This window comes from Salmo trutta, chromosome 5 (assembly GCF_901001165.1).
Source record: "Salmo trutta chromosome 5, fSalTru1.1, whole genome shotgun sequence".
NCBI classification, from domain to species: domain Eukaryota; kingdom Metazoa; phylum Chordata; class Actinopteri; order Salmoniformes; family Salmonidae; genus Salmo; species Salmo trutta.
The window spans coordinates 5,188,265-5,207,730 of NC_042961.1; positions in this window are offsets into that span (position 1 = coordinate 5,188,265).

Below are 19,466 nucleotides of genomic sequence, written 5' to 3' on the forward strand. Positions count from 1 at the left end.
ATACAACAAATAATACATTTATTGCATATGGTTCACGTTGGTCAATTTGCCACCATCCTTCCTCCTGCTTCCTCCTGACATTGGTACGTCAGAAGGCACAAATGTATCTATGTTCTCAGCTAATGCAATCTTTGGCATGACATCCTACTCAGAGATGGCAATTGTATTGCATGCCCCCCACCTCTCTATCCGGTCAATGTACTCATTGTCTACATTAGTGGCTCAGCATATCAGCTGCCACTAGTAGCCCCCCACCTCTCTATCTGGTCAATGTACTCATTGTCTACATTAGTGGCTCAGCATATCAGCTGCCCCTAGTTACATTACATTAACTCCCACATAAATCCCTCCTCTGGGACTAATTAGTCCCACAAACTAAGTCTAGAATTGTAACGAGAGGACGGAGGCAAAAAGACATCAACTACAGACATACAAGTATAAGATGAATACAAAACGAAATGTGAATAAGGCACACAAACCAACTGGACCAAACATCTCCAATCAATAATACAGATAGGAGTAAAAGATCCAGTCAAAAACTAAATAAAACACTATTAATGAACCAATGTACTGTGAAGAGGCATGAGCATGTAGTGCCTAGCCTGAGGTTATCTCAGTTATGTACAATATACAGAGAATAAGAAAAGCCTTATAATGTCATTCTAAATACGTCATTTAAACAAGATCCTTCCTTACAGACACCTCTGTAACAACAGTGAATCACAAATGAAAACACCTGTTTAAAGGATTAAGGACATGGTCCGTGGACACTTGTTGTATCGCTCTAACTAAAATACAGAGACCTGTTCAGTCTTTTGGGAAGACATTCAAGAGTTTGTTCTGCCCACACATCCTGAAACTATCAGCTATACCTTTTTCCTGATTCTTTAACATTTCAAGAGATAATGCTACTTGAGTTATATTACCACATTTACCTTTGTAATTCACAATCATTCCTTTATCATCAAATGTACCAACTCCTGCAGTTTCTAACACCCAAATAATTTAACAATTATCTGTAGTGTTTCTCACATCTATCCCATTATCTCCATAGCTGTAGAAACATTCATATCTACTTTTTACCATAGTAAACCTATCATTATGAGGACCATTTCATTCAGTTCTTATGTCATATGTTGCACATTCATGTTCTCCCAACATAGTTGTTTAATTCACTTGTACCTTTAGTGCTACCTAATGCCAACCTGCATTCTATGTTACACAAAGGAATGTAGTATTTTCTCTGAATACATTGAACATTTTCCACCTAACACATTCTTCAAAAGATGCAAGTTCAGGTATCATTAAAAGATCAGACAAATGTGATTTGCTACACAAAATGCAATTGTCCATCCTATGTTTAGCTGTTGTGTACTGAGCCCACCTATACAAGCCATTTGTTATTGCTTTTCTTCATTTTTGATCAATGTTTGATTCTGGGGTAGTTTCTTCATTGTAGCTACCCCAGTTGGTAACAGATGTCCAGATTTTCTGCATCAACCCACTTCCTTGTGGTTTTGCTATTATCTTAGTTGGTGTACTAGTCTCTAGCGGGAGGTGAATTTACAATTTCTTCTAGGTTTGTCGCTGTTGCTGTCAAGGCCATTCTACCGTTCTTCATCTGTCCTGTTTCACTGTCTGTTAGAAAGACCATGTGAGGACAGAGAAGTTGATGATAAGAAAGACTCCTTTCCATTCTCCTGTCGTTGTTTCTTCGTCCCCTTGGACAGCACCTCTATCAGGGGTATCTGCCAGAGTAGGTATGTCATCAGGAGCAACAGGCATGTCACTCCTCCACATCCCTGGACTCTCTAGATATTCAGGAGATAGTGTCTGTTGGCTGTTGGAAGTTGCTCTTTGATCCACCTCTTCTTCAGGTTCTTCCTGGCTCCTGCCTGGCGCATCGATCTCCTCTGCTCCAGTTCCCTTTGGACACCCACCTGGTGTATCAGCATCCTCTGCGTCTTCATGGCCTGGTGGTTGTCTCCTCCTTTCCGACGGGACTTTGGTACAGTGGTTTAGATGGTACCACGTGTTGCTTCCTTTCACCTGGACAGCAGTTAACGTTGTTCGAGCCACCTTGTAGGGACCCTCCCTCCTTGGCTCATTCCACTCTTCCGGAACACTCGGACCTGGTCTCTTGGATCACCAGACGTGGAACCTCTGGTCATGGTTCAGGTTACTGCCTTCTTTCTATGAGGCATTCAAACTTAGAGACTTATGGCCTCTGTTCTATGATTTCACCATACACCCTCTTATTTCCATCACTCATCACACAACAACTAACATTCCAGCTGAAGCTGGCGACCCCCTCTCCTTCTGGTTCCTAAGCATAAGACTTGGAAAGCAAAAAACAAAAACACAAGAGCATTGACAATGTGATATGTTATGCATAAATATATTCATGATAGCCGAAATCTGAGACCATGACAATTCCCACTCTCTCTTCACCTGACTCCATGCCTCCAGAATACTTTTCTGCTGGACTCCACAAAAATAAAAGCCCTAAAAAGCCTCCTCATGCTTCCACCCAGTCTTCCCCTTTCGGCCCCAGGTTCTGAGAGGTGTTCCCAAATCATTTTCACTTTGTTTCCCATCTGCTCCATTTCAACTGATAGGCATGTGCATATCCCTAATCAACATTATATCTTCTTGAAGTAATTCAATACTGTATATGCCTTCAACATGTTGTTTAGAGTACAATTACCCTAACATCTATACTCTTTCACATGATGCATTAACCCATAAAACAAGTAGCTCCCAAACCCAACCCATCTGTATGTCTACAGTGGAATCTTGTCTCTTCTCTCTCTCTCTCTCTCTCTCTCTCTCTCTCTCTCTCTCTCTCATCTCTCTCTCTCTCTCTCTCTCTCTCTCTCTCTCTCTCTCTCTCTCTCTCTCTCTCTCTCTCTCTCTCTCTCTCTCTCTCTCTCTCTCTCTCCTCTCTCTCTCCCTCTCTCTCTCTCTCTCTCTCTCTCTCTCTCTCCTCTCTCTCTCTCTCTCTCTCCTCTCTCTCTAACGTCCTCTGTCATGGTGTTTTCAAGCTCACCCATTATTCAGCTGGACCTTACTTCTTGTGAGAATTATGCTGTCTGTCTGTCTGTCTGTCTGTCTGTCTGTCTGTCTGTCTGTCTGTCTGTCTGTCTGTCTGTCTGTCTGTCTGTCTGTCTGTCCTCTGTCATGGTGTTTTCAAGCTCACCCATTATTCAGCTGGACCTTACTTCTTGTGAGAATTATGCTCCCACCGAAGAGAGACATGACGATCTTTACCACTGCAGGTGCTGTAAGAAGTATACCCCCAGCCTGGTGTATCTTGATGTACACTCAATCTCTAGAAGTCAGCCCATGCCCTTGGTTATTTCTGGCTTCTTATGTGCTGCTCTTCTCCTGAGGACATACACACTAACACATGGGTTATTTCCTGACACCAGACTTTCTTCTTATGTCAAGATCACTACTTTCTAATATTTAAATAACAGCCCTATGTAAACATTCTGTTTCAAACATCTCTCCTTCTACCACAGATATACTTATACATAATGATAGGCAAATTATGTTCCCTACAGCAACTGCTGTAAGAATAACATGTAATCAGTCAAGTGTCTTCCAGTTGGAATAATATCCAACCTCTTAAAAATCCAAGTCATAACTTTCTTAAACCTTTACTATAGTGTTAAAAATGTCCCCACTATAACGTTTACTCTTACCATAATCTAGGTATGTGTAATGTTCAATTTACTTAGAATTGTCCCTATATTGTACACAGCCAGCTGTCCTTTCTCTTCTGTGAGTTATCTCCTCTAATAATATACATAGTCTCTAGAAATAACACCCCTCTACTAACATAACCTTCATTTATGAGCCCCCTCAGATCCCCAATGCAGTCACAGTTCTTCTAACCCATAACACATAATTTACTACTTCTAATTTCCTTCCACAGTTTGATACATACTAAAACATTCTCAAATCAATTTTAGTCAATTTATAACATTCCCTCCTCAGGAACAATAAACACACTTATGTTCCTTAAAACAAAAATAAATTGACCAGACAAGAAAAGAGAAAAATAAATTATAATAACTGCATATTTGTAATAAGTTACCACTACTGATAATGTAACTAAACCTGTGGAAAACGTCCATCAGTTTCGTTCTATGCCCATGTTATGTTGGTCTCCTTCTCCATCCTTGGGTGTTATCGCAAAACAGACTATACACCTTTTATGCAATTAATTATATCAATACAATTTAACATTCAAATTCTAATGACATAATAAAACAAAAGAAGCAAAAACCTTTAATCTATCATTCAGTAAGTTCTGACAACTTCCCCGTCTCAGGATTGGTTTCCAGAGCTTCCCTAGGCCTAGTAAATTTAAACAGTTCTATATGCAAATCATAACTAAAACGTTTTATAAATTGTCCAACCCAATTCAGAATTCAGTCCTCAGTGCTTCATCCCCTTAAAAATGTACATTTATACAAAAATGTTCAGTACTAGTAATATCTATTCATATTACAACCCTTCTCAATTTTCTGTAGGAAATTATAGAATTTCAAAGTATTGTACACCTTGAATAGAGACTGGTGTTTCTTAGTCATTTTATATTTAAATCTCACCTGTTCCGATAATTTCTAGTGAAGTTGATCAGTCTTCACGAGAAATCTTTAGGATTCAGGGCATTTGACACCATTAATTGTTTCCTCTCCCTTCTCTGTCCCTGTCCTTCAGAAACCATTTAGATACATTTCAAAACATTTCCATCTTCCTGTATACCCAGTTTAAAACTGAATGGAAAAAGGTCCATCCAAATTAAATCCCAGAGGCTCTTTCCAGTAATCTTATCATTTTAACCTGTGTCATTAGTTTAGTATAATACAAAACTATTGGTTAACCACTGTAGAACCTTCAAAAAGTTGCTGTTGTCTTATCATCTTGTTAGTCAATACTTAATTCATTCTACTCATATTACTAGACACTGTACCACATAATGGAAACAGATTATAATGTCCAGAATACCTAACTTTCCTGCTCAAATTTACTAGTGTTATCCAACTATAAAACCAAACAATAGTAATGTTTATTCATACCTTTATTTCAAACATCGCACTAGTTGCTTGCTTGTTTCCAACCGCAAATTATTATTTTTTTTAAATTATTTTTACAATCTCAAGGTTCAATTTACTCATCATATAACCTTGTATAACCAACACTGACCTGTGTGGTCACCTGTAGAGCTAATGAGCTGTAGACCACATTATCATCTGGTTCTGCTGACTACAGAGGAGGAACAGGGAGAGAGGTGAACAGGGACAGTTCTGTCATGATGGAGAGTACACTATAAAAACACAGTTCTCTGTGAAATTAAAAGTGTAGACAGTTATAATTGTGATATGTAACATAAAGGTGATATATTAGGCCTACAGCTATAATGGTGACATAACCATGACTATATTAACACTGAGGAAACAATCACCTACTGTTGTTTCTGATAACATAATACTAGCTGTGGATAATCAGTAGAACAGCTTTACCTTGGTCTGTCCTTTTAGTTGGGCCTTGTGCTGGAGGATAACAGTGCTGTATGTGACATCATCATCAGCTTCAGGAAATGGATCCTGCTGATAGAGAGAGGCCCAAATAACAAACACGTGTTGTTATACTGTTATAGTGTACATTTACCTATTGCTTGTTCCAAGACAGAAAAGTATACTGGAAATACAATTGTTTTCTAAAACTGATGGACATTTGCCAGGGCTATGACGTTTAATGAGTAACAGCCATAATGTTGTTAACAGCCGAGATGCTTGAAGCCATATGTTGACCTTCTGTGCTGTCCTGAACTGATCAGGCATCACAGTGCTGTACATCACGTCATGGAGGCTCTAAGAAATGTTCAACACAGAAGGTAAACACATGGCTACATGCATAGGAAGAGACAGTCGAGGAACTTCAGATACTCAGCTCACACTGCAGAGATGGGAGAGATGGGAGAGATGGGAGAGATGGGAGAGAGAGAGAGAGAGAGAGAGAGAGAGATGGAGAGAGAGAGAGAGATGGGAAGAGAGAGAGAGAGAGATGGGAAGAGAGAGAGAGAGAGGAAGAGAGAGAGAGGAGAGAGCAGAGAGATGGGAAGAGAGAGAGAGATGGGAAGAGAGAGAGAGAGAGATGGGAAGAGAGAGAGAGAGATGGGGAGAGAGAGAGAGAGAGAGATGGGAAGAGAGAGAGAGATGGGGAAGAGAGAGAGAGAGAGATGGGAGAGATGAGAGAGGAGAGAGGAGGGAATGAGAGAGAGATGGGGGAGAGAGAGAGAGAGCTGAAGAGAGAGCTGAGAGATGCGAGAGCGAGAGAATGGAGGATGGAGAGAGAGAGATGGAGAGGAGAGAGAGCGAGGAGAGGATAGAGGAGAGAGGATGAGGAGGGAGTAGAGAGGATGAGGAGAGAGAGAGAGAGAACCCCAGCTCACAGCATAGATGGAGTGATTGGTTCTAGTCCAAGATCTCCACAGACCAAAACCAAGTTTATTCAGTTTGTACCTGCTGTGCGGTTTCTCTGGTGTGGGTCACTGTGCTGTATGTAATGTCCTGCTCAGGATCAGCAGACTGCAAAGAGAAACATGACCTTTCTATTTACCAACTCAACCACGTTAAGCCAGGCAAGAGGAAATAAACTCCTTTACCACATACATGAAAACAACAGATGTCATATATCTCTCATGCATATTAAAATTCCACACATATTTTGCTCACTGGGTGTTTGTCAAGAAGGCACAGATTTGTATCAACACTAGTTTTCAAATAGACATGAGTTGTAATACTGTGATATGACAGGATGCAGTCAGAGATATATATTGTGAACTGACAGTTTCCTGTTCTCTGTTTTTTAACAGCATTTTTCAACATCTTGAGTGCTATAAGAGCTTGGTTTCAGTTAGAATATGGGACCTTTTATGTCAACTCATTGATAATCAACTGAAGAGGTAACGATGGAGTCAAATGGTAGATGATCCCAAATCAAGAACAGAAAAGCAGATGGTTGAAAAAGAAGAGAATAAAATAAGTTTACCCCATCCACCCCCACCCTCTTCGGAGGACAAATATCGTTTAGTTTTATACAGCTTTTCTGCTACATATACATACACAAACATTTTACAGATACATTATACATATACTTTTTGCATACACGTTTTACATACAGTGGGGAAAAAAGTATTTCATCCCCTGCTGATTTTGTACGTTTGCCCACTGACAAAGAAATGATCAGTCTATAATTTTAATGGTAGGTTTATTTGAACAGTGAGAGACAGAATAACAACAAAAATATCCAGAAAAACGCATGTTAGAAATGTTAAAAATTGATTTGCATTTTAATGAGGGAAATAAGTATTTGACCCCCTCTCAATCAGAAAGATTTCTGGCTCCCAGGTGTCTTTTTTACAGGTAACGAGCTGAGATTAGGAGCACACTCTTAAAGGGAGTGCTCCTAACCGCAGCTTGCTACCTGTAAAAAAGACACCTGTCCACAGAAGCAATCAATCAATCAGATTAAAAACTCTCCACCATGGCCAAGACCAAAGAGCTCTCCAAGGATGTCAGGGACAAGATTGTAGACCTACACAAGGCTGGAATGGGCTACAAGACCATTGCCAAGCAGCTTGGTGAGAAGGTGACAATATTTGGTGCGATTATTCGCAAATGGAAGAACCACAAAAGAACTGTCAATATCCCTCGGTCTGGGGCTCCATGCAAGATCTCACCTAGTGGAGTTGCAATGACCATGAGAATGGTGAGGAATCAGCCCAGAACTACACGGGAGGATCTTGTCAATGATCTCAAGGCAGCTGGGACCATAGTCACCAAGAAAACAATTGGTAACACACTACGCCATGAAGGACTGAAATCCTGCAGCGCCCGCAAGGTCCCCCTGCTCAAGAAAGCACATATACATGCCCGTCTGAAGTTTGCCAATGAACATCTGAATGACTCAGAGGACAACTGGTGAAAGTGTTGTGGTCAGATGAGACCAAAATGGAGCTCTTTGACATCAACTCAACTCACCGTGTTTGGAGGAGGAAGAATGCTGCCTATGACCCCAAGAACACCATCTCCACTGTCAAACATGGAGGTAGAAACATTATGCTTTGGGGGTGTTTTTCTGCTAAGGGGACAGGACAACTTCACCGCATCAAAGGGACGATGGACGGGGCCATGTACCGTCAAATCTTGGGTGAGAACCTCCTTCCCTCAGCCAGGGCATTGAAAATGGTTCGTGGATGGGTATTCCAGCATGACAATGACCCAAAACACACGGCCAAGGCAACAAAGAAGTGGCTCAAGAAGAAGAGTGGCCTAGCCAATCTCCAGACCTTAATCCCATAGAAAATCTGTGGAGGGAGCTGAAGGTTCGAGTTGCCAAACGTCAGCCTCGAAACCTTAATGACTTGGAGAAGATCTGCAAAGAGGAGTGGGACAAAATCCCTCCTGAGATGTGTGCAAACCTTGTGGCCAACTACAAGAAACATCTGACCTCTGTGATTGCCAACAAGGGTTTTGCCACCAAGTACTAAGTCATGTTTTGCAGAGGTGTCAAATACTTATTTCCCTAATTACAATGCAAATCATTTTATAACATTTTTGACATGCGTTTTCCTGGATTTTTTTGTTGTTATTCTGTCTCTCACTGTTCAAATAAACCTACTATTAAAATTATTGACTGATCAGTTCTTTGTAAGTGGGCAAACGTACAAAATCAACAGGGGATCAAATACTTTTTTCCCCCACTGTAAATCCCAGAACAACAGCAAAGGACCTTCTGAAGATGCTGGAGGAAACAGGTACAAAAGTATCTATATCCACAGTAAAACGAGTCCTATATCAACATAACCTGAAAGGCCACTCAGCAAGGAAGAAGCCACTGCTCCAAAACCGCCATAAAAAAGCCAGACTACGGTTTGCAACTGCACATGGGGACAAAGATCATACTTTGTGGAGAAATGTCCTCTGGTCTGATGAAACAAAAATAGAACTGTTTGGCCATAATGACCATTGTTATGTTTGGAGGAAAAAGGGGGAGGCTTGCAAGCCAATGAACACCATCCCAACCGTGAAGCACGGTGTGGCAGCATCACCCCGTGTGCACTTCACAAAATAAATGGCATCATGAGGGAGTAAAATGATGTGGATATATTGAAGCAACATCTCAAGACATCAGTCAGGAAGTTAACGCTTGGTCGCAAATGGATCTACAAAATGTACAATGACCCCAAGTATACTTCCAAAGTTGTGGCAAAATGGCTTAAGGACAACAAAGTCAAGGTATTGGAGTGGCCATCACAAAGCCCTGACTGCAATCCTATAGAAAATGTGTGGGCAGAACTGAAAAAGCGTGTGCGAGCAAGGAGGCCTACAAATCTGTCTCAGTTATACCAGCTCTGTCAGGAGGAATGGGCCAAAATTCACCCAACTTATTGTGGGAACCTTGTGGAAGGCTACTCGAAACATTTGACCCAAGTTAAACAATTTAAAGGCAATGCTACCAAATACTAATTGAGTGTATATAAACATCTGGCCCACTGGGAATGTGATGAAAGAAATTTAAGCTGAAATAAATCATTCTCTCTAACATTATGACATTTCACATTCTTAAAATAAAGTGGTGATCCTATCTGACCTAAGACAGGGAATTCTAACTAGGATTAAATGTCAGGAATTGTGAAAAACTGAGTTTAAATTTGCCTAAGGTGTATGTAAACTTCCGACTTCAACTGTATATACATAATTTAACATTTGAAATGTCTTTATTCCTTTGTAACGTTTGTTAGCCTCTCTAGGGCTAGGGGGCAGTATTTGCACGGCCGGATAAAAAATGTACCCGATTTAATCTGGTTATTGCTACTGCCCAGAAACTAGAATATGCATATAATTATTGGCTTTGGATAGAAAACACCCTAAAGTTTCTAAAACTGTTTGAATGGTGTCTGTGAGTATAACAGAACTCATATGGCAGGCAAAAACCTGAGAAGATTCCTTACAGGAAGGCCCTCTCTGACCATTTCTTGGGCTTCTATACACTCTTTATTGAAAACTGAGGATCTCTGCTGTAACGTGACACTTCCTACGGCTCCCATAGGCTCTCAGAAGGCGGCAGAACGTTGAATGATGTCTTTGCAGGCCCTGGCTGAAAAACAGTAGCGCATTTGGATAGTGGTCGATCAGAGAACAATGAGACTGGGGCGCATGCATTTTTTTTTTTTTTTTTTGTCTTTGAACGAAAACAGGGTTTCCCGGTCGGAATATTATCGCTTTTTTACGAGAAAAATCGCATAAAAATTGATTTTAAACAGCGGTTGACATGCTTCGAAGTACGGTAATGGAATATTTAGAATTTTTTTGTCACGAAACGCGTCGGGCGCATCACCCTTCGTCACCCTTCAGATAGTGTCTTGAACGCACGAACAAAACAGAGGATATTTGAACATAACTATGGATTATTTTGAACCAAACCAACATTTGTTATTGAAGTAGAAGTCCTGGGAGTGCATTCTGACGAAGAACAGCAAAGGTAATCACATTTTTCTAATAGTAAATCGGAGTTTGGTGAGGGCCAAACTTGGTGGGTGTCAAAATAGCTAGCCCGTGATGGCTGGGCTATCTACTCAGAATATTGCAAAATGTGCTTTTGCCGAAAAGCTATTTTAAAATCGGACATAGCGATTGCATAAAGGAGTTCTGTATCTATAATTCTTAAAATAATTGTTATGTTTTTTGTGAACGTTTATCGTGAGTAATTTAGTAAATTCACCGGAAGTTTGCGGTGGGTATGCTAGTTCTGAACGGCACATGCTAATGTAAAAAGCTGGTTTTTGATATAAATATTAACTTGATTGAACAAAACATGCATGTATTGTATAACATAATGTCCTAGGCATGTCATCTGATGAAGATCATCAAAGGTTAGTGCTGCATTTAGCTGTGGTTTTGGTTTATGTGACATTATATGCTAGCTTGAAAAATTGGTGTCTGATTATTTCTGGCTGGGTACTCTGCTGACATAATCTAATGTTTTGCTTTCGTTGTAAAGCCTTTTTGAAATCGGACAGTGTGGTTAGATTAACGAGAGTCTTGTCTTTAAAATGGTGTAAAATAGTCATATGTTTGAGAAATTGAAGTAATAGCATTTCTAAGGTATTTGAATAACGCGCCACAGGATTCCACTGGCTGTTGAGTAGGTGGGACGATTTCGTCCCACCTACTCTAGAGAGGTTAGCGTAATGTTCACTGTTGATTTTGTATTGTTTATTTCACTTATATTTATTATCTTTTTCAGTTGCTTTGGCAATGTAAGCATACAGTATGTTTCCCATGCCAATAAAGCCCTTGAATTGAAATCAAGTTGAGAGAGAGAGAAAACACCAGCTATCACTGCGGAGATGGAGGAGAGAGAGAGTGAGAGAGAACCCCAGCTCAAATCAAATGTTACTAGTCACTTGCCCCGAATACAACCTTACAGTGAAATGCTTACTTACGAGCCCCTAACCAACAACGCAGTTTCCAAAAAATACGGATAAGAATAAGACATAAAAGTAATAAGTAATTAAAGAGCAGCAGTAAAATAGCAATAGCGAGATTATATACAGGGGGGTACCGATACCGAGTCAATGTGCGGGGGCACTGGTTAGTTGAGGTAGTATGTACATGTAGGTGGAATTATTAAGGTGACTATGCATAGATGATAGCTACAGAGAGTAGCAGTGGTGTAAAGATGCAAATGGTCTGGGTAGCCATTCGATTAGATGTTCAGGAGTCTTATGGCTTGGGGGTAAAAGCTCTTTAGAAGCCTCTTAGACCTAGACTTGGCCCGCCGGTACCGCTTGCCATGCGGTAGCAGAGAGAACAGTCTATGACTAGGGTGGCTGGAGTCTTTGACAATTTTTAGGGATCTTCCTCTGACACCGTCTGGTATAGAGGTACTGGATGGCAGGAAGCTTGGCTCCAGTGATGTACTGGGCTGTTCGCACTACCCTCTGTAGTGCGTTGTAGTCGGAGGCCAAGCAGTTGCCATACCAGGCAGTGATGCAGCCAGTCAGGATGCTCTCGATGGTGCAGCTGTAGAACCTTCGATGAGAATGGGGGCGTGCTCGAGCCTCTTTTTCCTGTAGTCCACAATCATCTCCTTTGTCTTGATCACGTTGAGGGAGAGGTTGTTGTCCTGGCACCACACGGCCAGGTCTCTGACCTCCTCCCTATAGGCTGTCTCGTCGTTGTCGGTGATCAGGCCTACCACTGTTGTGTCATCGGAAAATGTAATGATGGTGGTGGAGTCGTGCCTGGCCGTGCAGTCATGAGGGAAAAGGCAATACAGGAGGGGGCTGAGCACGCACCCCTGAGGGGCCCCTGTGTTGAGGATCAGCATGGCGGATGTGTTGTTACCTACCCTTACCACATGGGGGGTGGCCCGTCAGGAAGTCCAGGATCCAGTTGCAGAGGGAGGTGTTTAGTCCTAGGCTCCTCAGCTTATCGATGAACTTTGAGGGCACTATGGTGTTGAACGCTGAGCTGTAGTCAATGAATTGCATTATCACATAGGTGTTCCTTTGTCCAGGTGGGAAAGGGCAGTGTGGAGTGCAATAGAGATTGCATCATCTGTCGATCTGTTAGGGCAGTATGCAAATTGGAGTGGGTCTGGGGTTTCTGGAATGATGGTGTTGATGTGAGGAGATCTCACATCTCACTGCAAAGATGGAGTGATCGGTACTAGTCCAAGATCTCCACAGACCAAAACCAAGTTTATTCAGTTTGTACCTGCGGTGCTGTTTCTCTGGTGTGGGTCGCTGTGCTGTATGTAATGTCCTGCTCAGAGTCAGCAGACTGCAAAGAAATAAATAGCAAAGAAGAACAGGACTTGTCTATTTACCACCTAAACCACAGTTTGTTTCCACGATATGCCTGACAAGAGGAGCTAAACTCTCTTACACATACATGCAAACAAAATATGTCATATCTGTCTAATGCATATTAAAATGTCATGTGTTTGTCAAGAATTCATAGAATTGGTTTAGAAACAGTCATCAGCTGTAATACTGTGAAATGATAAGATGCAGTCAGAGATATATTTAGTGAACTGACAATTTCCTGTTCTCTCTGTTATTAACAGCATTTTTCAACATCTTGAGTGTTATAAGAGCTTGGTTTCAGTTAGAACATGGGACCTTTTATGTCAACTCATTGATAATCAACTGGTAGATGATCCCAGATCTAGAACAGAAAAGCAGGTTGTTGAAAATAATTGAAGAAAATAGGTTTATCCTACCACTGAGTTGTTAGTTGTCTGGTCCTTGGCCTTATTGTCCTCTGGAATAAAGAGAGGGAGATGTCAATTACTTCTGAGTTTGTTATAGTACAATAATACCTCTGAATGGATTTCTTCATGACAACTCCAAATGTTTTCTGTCATTCAAGATAAATCAAAGGCAAGAAATATACTGTTGGTCATAATATCAATACATTTAGTATTTTTCTAAACTATTCTCCTTTTTTATATTCACATAAAATGACTACTTACTATCCTTTCTCCACATCTTCCATGTTACTAGGATACCAGCTGTCACCACCACCAACATGCCCAGAGAGATGAGTAAGACTTTCACATCTATGGACCTGATGGATTACATATAAAAACTTGAATTAATAATACAATTGAAATAGATCATTATAAATTGATCATTTGCTGTATGAACTGTTGTGATAAATGGAACAATTATTGATCTATTCACATGTGTGAAAGTTGACAATGCAAATGAAGAGATGATATGATTATTATTGAGATTATGACTATTTATTTTAGGTGTTCTACTTGTCTTTGCAAATGAGGGAGAATAAGACCAACATTGCTGCTACTTCTCACAAGGCAACCACAGAGATGTTCTACCCAAGAGGAAGTGATAACAGTCTCTATATGCATTTAGGGAGGGTGTTTGGTTAGCATTAACTGTTGTAGTGTATGATGGAATTGTAATGTTTCTCTGTGTTCATAGTATCTAACAATATGTGGGATAATACAGTTGAATGAGTGATAATAACCTCTGGTGGACTTCCTCCATGTTCCCCTCAGCTCCTTGACTTGTGTTGTCAGTCTGAACAGGCTCAGCAGTTGGAGAGGCAGAGGGTTGTTGAGTGGTTGGATCTTGGGTTGCTGTGAGGTAAACAACAATATCATCAATGAAGTTAATGGTATACCAGGTAGTCAGGTTGTATAGCAACATCACATTCATAGTTAATATTACAATTAGTTCCAGATGATACCAGTGGATTAAACAAAGTGAATCATATTGATCATAAAGTATGTGATTGATCTACTAACTTGAGGTCATCTTAGAGCTTCTCTGCAGTTTGTTGACTGACAGTGATGTGAACAGGCATCTCTAGTTCTCCCACTCTACACCAATACCAGTCAATGTTCTCCATCTTCAGTCCACTCATAGTCACTGTTAAGACTTTTCTGTTGTTGGCATCACAAGTCCGGTTTAATGTCACTGATATTCCATTTAAAGTCCCAGAATACCCACTCACACAATCACCACCCATCCTGCACCACTTCATATATCCGGTGTTACTATGGTAACAACAAACAGTGACACTCCCTCCTTCTACTCCAGTCACTTCCTGTTGTTCCACATAGAGTTCTGGAGTACCTGAACCCAGGTAAAAAACAAGAATGCAGAGAAGAAAAAAGTGCTTTTACAACAGGCTCCTTACAAATTCCTTAAAGCTGCAGCCTGCGATTGGTAAATTCATTTTTGGTCTTTTAAATTCATAATAATTATATATAGCCATTGATTCTTGAAGAATGCAACTTTCCTCACAAGCTTAGTTCTGTTACTCAAATCAAATCAAATTTATTTATATAGCCCTTCGTATATCAGCTGAAATCTCAAAGTGCTGTACAGAAACCCAGCCTAAAACCCCAAACAGCAAGCAATGCATGTGAAAGAGGCACGGTGGCTAGGAAAAACTCCCTAGGAAAAACTCCCTAGAACGGCCAAAAACCTAGGAAGAAACCTAGAGAGGAACCAGGCTATGAGGGGTGGCCAGTCCTCTTCTGGCTGTGCCGGGTGGATATTATAACAGAACATGGTCAAGATGTTAAAATGTTCATAAATGACCAGCATGGTCAAGTAATAATAATCATTGTAGTTGTCGAGGGTGCAACAAGCACGTCCGGTGAACAGGTCAGGGTTCCGTAGCCGCAGGCAGAACAGTTAAAACTGGAGCAGCAGCATGGCCAGGTGGACTGGGGACAGCAAGGAGTCATCATGCCAGGTAGTCCCGAGGCATGGTCCTAGGGCTCAGGTCCTCCGAGAGAAAGAAAGAAAGAAAGAGAGAAAGAGAGAATTAGAGAGAGCATATTTAAATTCACACAGGACACCGGATAAGACAAGAGATTACTCCAGATGAAACAGACTGACCCTAGCCCCCGGCACATAAATTACTGCAGCATAAATACTGGAGGCTGAGACAGGAGGGATCAGAAGACACTGTGGCCCCATCCGATGATACCCCCGGACAGGGCCAAACATGATGTTACTACATCATGACCCAAAAAAGAAACACCCTCTTACTGTCAACTGCATTTATTTTCAGCAAACTTAACATGTGTAAATATTTGTATGAACATAACAAGAGTCAACAACTGAGACAAACTGAACAAGTTCCACAGACATGTGACTATGAGAAATGGAAAAAGGTGTCCCTGAACAAAGGGGGGTCAAAATCAAAAGTAGCTGTATTATTTACTGCAGTGCATCTCCTCCTCATGGACTGCACCAGATTTGTCAGTTCTTACTATGAGATGTTACCCCACTCTTCCACCAAGGCACCTGCAAGTTCCCGGACATTTCTGGGGGGAATGGCCCTAGCCCTCACCCTCCGATCCAACAGGTCCCAGACGTGCTCAATGGGATTGAGATCCGGGCTCTTCGCTGGCCATGGCAGAACACTGACATTCCTGTCTTGCAGGAAATCACGCACAGAACGAGCAGTATGGCTGGTGGCAGTCATGCTGAAGGGTCATGTCAGGATGAGCCTGCAGGAAGGGTACCACATGATGGAGGAGGATGTCTTCCCTGTAACGCACAGAGTTGAGATTGCCTGCAATGACAACAAGCTCAGTCCGATGATGCTGTGACACACTGCCCCAGACCATGACGGACCCTCCACCTCCAAATCGATCCCGCTCCAGAGTACAGGCCTCGGTGTAACGCTCATTCCTTTGACGATAAACGCGAATTCGACCATCATCCCTGGTTAGACAAAACCGTGACTCGTCAGTGAAGAGCACTTTTTGCTGGTCCTGTCTCGTCCAGCGACGGTGGGTTTGTGCCCATAGGCGACGTTGTTGCCGGTGATGTCTGTTGAGGACCTGTCTTACAGCAGGCCTACAAGCCCTCAGTCCAGCCTCTCTCAGCCTATTGTGGACAGTCTGAGCACTGATGGAGGGTTTGTGTGTTTCTGGTGTGCGTTCCTGGTGTAACTCGGGCAGTTGTTGTTGCCATCCTGTACCTGTCCCGCAGGTGTGATGTTCGGATGTACTGATCCTGTGCAGGTGTTGTTACACGTGGTCTGCCACTGCGAGGACGATCAGCTGTCCGTCATGTCTCCCTGTAGCGCTGTCTTAGGCGTCTCACAGTACGGGCATTGCAATTTATTACCCTCGCCACATCTGCAGTCCTCATGCCTCCTTGCAGCATACCTAAGGCACATTCACGCAGATGAGCAGGGACCCTGGGCATCTTTCTTTTGGTGTTTTTCAGAGTCCATAGAAACGCCTCTTTAGTTTTCTAAGTTTTCATAACTTGACCTTAATTGCCTACCGTCTGTAAGCTGTTAGTGTCTTAACGACCGTTCCACAGGTGCATGTTCATTCATTTTTTATGGTTCATTGAACAAGCACGGGAAACAGTGTTTAAACCCTTTACAATGAAGATCTGTAAAGTTATTTGGATTTTTACGAATTATCTTTGAAAGACGGTCCTGAAAAAGGGACATTATTTTTTTGCTGAGCTTATAATCTTGTTTTACCTACATGTACATTATAGCTCTGTCTATGAATTTCAGAGTGTTTACACATTTCTCATTTCATTTGTTGTAGTAGGCTATCTATAATTAGGTCATTATTTAGTATTTGACATTGCAGGTTACAGGACACTCCATAGGACATTTCTGAGCACTATTCATTCTACTTTACTAGATATGAAAAGTGAAGGGATCTTACCTGGAGTGACAGATAGGTAGAACCATTGTATCATGATATCTGGTCCTCTATTGATCTCCACAACACACCTGTAATTCCCATAGTCCCATGACGTCAGGTCAGTCATGGTCACAGTGAAGATTCTCTTGTTGATGTCATCAGAGATTGAGGTCTTACCACTGCTCTTAGGATGGTCAGTGCGTACTACATAAGAACATACATCCCAACCTAATCCTGCACACCAGTATTTCACATGGTTGATGTGATTCAGATCATAGCTACATGGGAAGGTGATGGAGCCTCCTGTCTGCACAGACACATGCCTCCCTGTGGATACATCAACACAAAACACATTTAGGTTGGAATTCAATCACTTTGTTTCTGCAGTATAAAACAACTTTTGTATGATTAAGATTGATTACACTGTTCACAGCCCTTTATAGGAACATCCCACATGAATAAAATGATACGGTCTAAATACTGTAGTACAGTATATTTATATAGTATGGTATTCATTGTAGTGCTTTTGTGGAATTTACTGTAGTATTCACTATAGTGCTTTGCGGACATGACTGTATTATATTGTAGTAACATCTGCCGACTACCAAGTTACTGTTTAATGAGGGGAACACCTCAACCAAAACATAAGACACACAGGTTTGTGACAGGCCACCTATTGAGTTAGGTCAACAGAGGATTAGGTTTGTTTGTTTGACACAGATAACACACATTAACAAGAGTACACCAAAATGACGTCTTAGCTTTATGAAATACAACAGTGCTTTCACAGAGATTCAGCTGGCCAAGTAAACAAGATTACCAAAAACTGTGATAAACAATACTGTACTTCTGAAGGTAGAAAATAATAAACAGGTAACCACAGTGGTGTAAAGTACTTAAGTAAAAGTACTTTAAAGTACTACTTAAGTATTTTTTGGGGGGGGTTTTGTACTTTACTACTTGTATTTTTGACAACTTTTAATTTTAATTCACAACATTTCTAAAGAAAAGAATGTACGTTTTCCTCCATACATTTTACCTGACACCCAAAAGTACTTTTTTTACATTTTGAATGCTTAGCTGGACAGGAAATTTGTCAAGTACATGCACGTGGTCATCCCTACGGCCTCTGACCAGGCAGACTCACTAAACACACATGCTTCGTTTGTAAATGACGTCTGAGTGTTGGAGTGTGCCCCTGGCTATCTGCAAATTAAAAAAATGTGCCATCTGGTTTGATAATCTAGTGAATTTAAAATTATTTATGTTTTCACTTTTGATACTTAAAAGGGGAATATCACTCAAAAATGAACTTTTGGCATTTGTTTCATTAGTTTACTGTTCATACAGTCCCAACATGTTTTGTATGTCAGCAGGGGCGGACTGAAACAATAATGAAATAATTCTGACCAACAAGTAGCCTATCTGAACACTGAGTTTTCAAGGTATGGTATGGCTATGGGTGCATCCTCAAAAACTTACTAGGAATACACCAATCATAGCATATACAAATGAACAAGGCTAGACACACAAAACAATTAGCCTACACTTTTTAAAAAGTGAATGAGATATACAGAGTTAGCTCAAATGTTCAAATGATTATCTTTATATTCAAGCATCAAGCATATCAAAAGTATCAAAAATTTCACACACACACATTCACTGAACTTGAACATAAGCTACAACAATATAAGTAAGTATAATACAAAAGTCAAAAAAGCACTCCTCTACAAAACAAATGTAGATTACAATGTTCACTCACTGGTGTCCATAAAGCAAACAGCACTAAAATCAACATGAAATTGAACATTGGCTACATAACTGCAAGTATAATACGAATGTCCAAAAAACATGTCTCTGTACAAAAGCTTTAACTCACAGCACATGTTCTTTCACCCTTGTCAGCCTGTTAAGAAGAGTCATAGCTACTTCAGAGTAACCAGGAAGTAGTTACCACTAGTAAACCAGTAGGCGGCACAGTAACTCACTGCTCTCCGCCATATTGTCAATGATGTCATCTTTGTCAAGTCCCATAAGAATCTCCTTCTCTGCCATCAAAAGGAACGCTTCAAGGTTCTCTTGAGTGAGGGAGGTTCTTAGGCGGTTCTTCAGGAATTTCAGAGTGGAGAAGGTCTTCTCACAAGCCACCTGAGTGATGGATCGGGTGAGGAGGAACTTGTAGCCCAAACCAATGATGTGACACGCATCCGTGAGCTGAT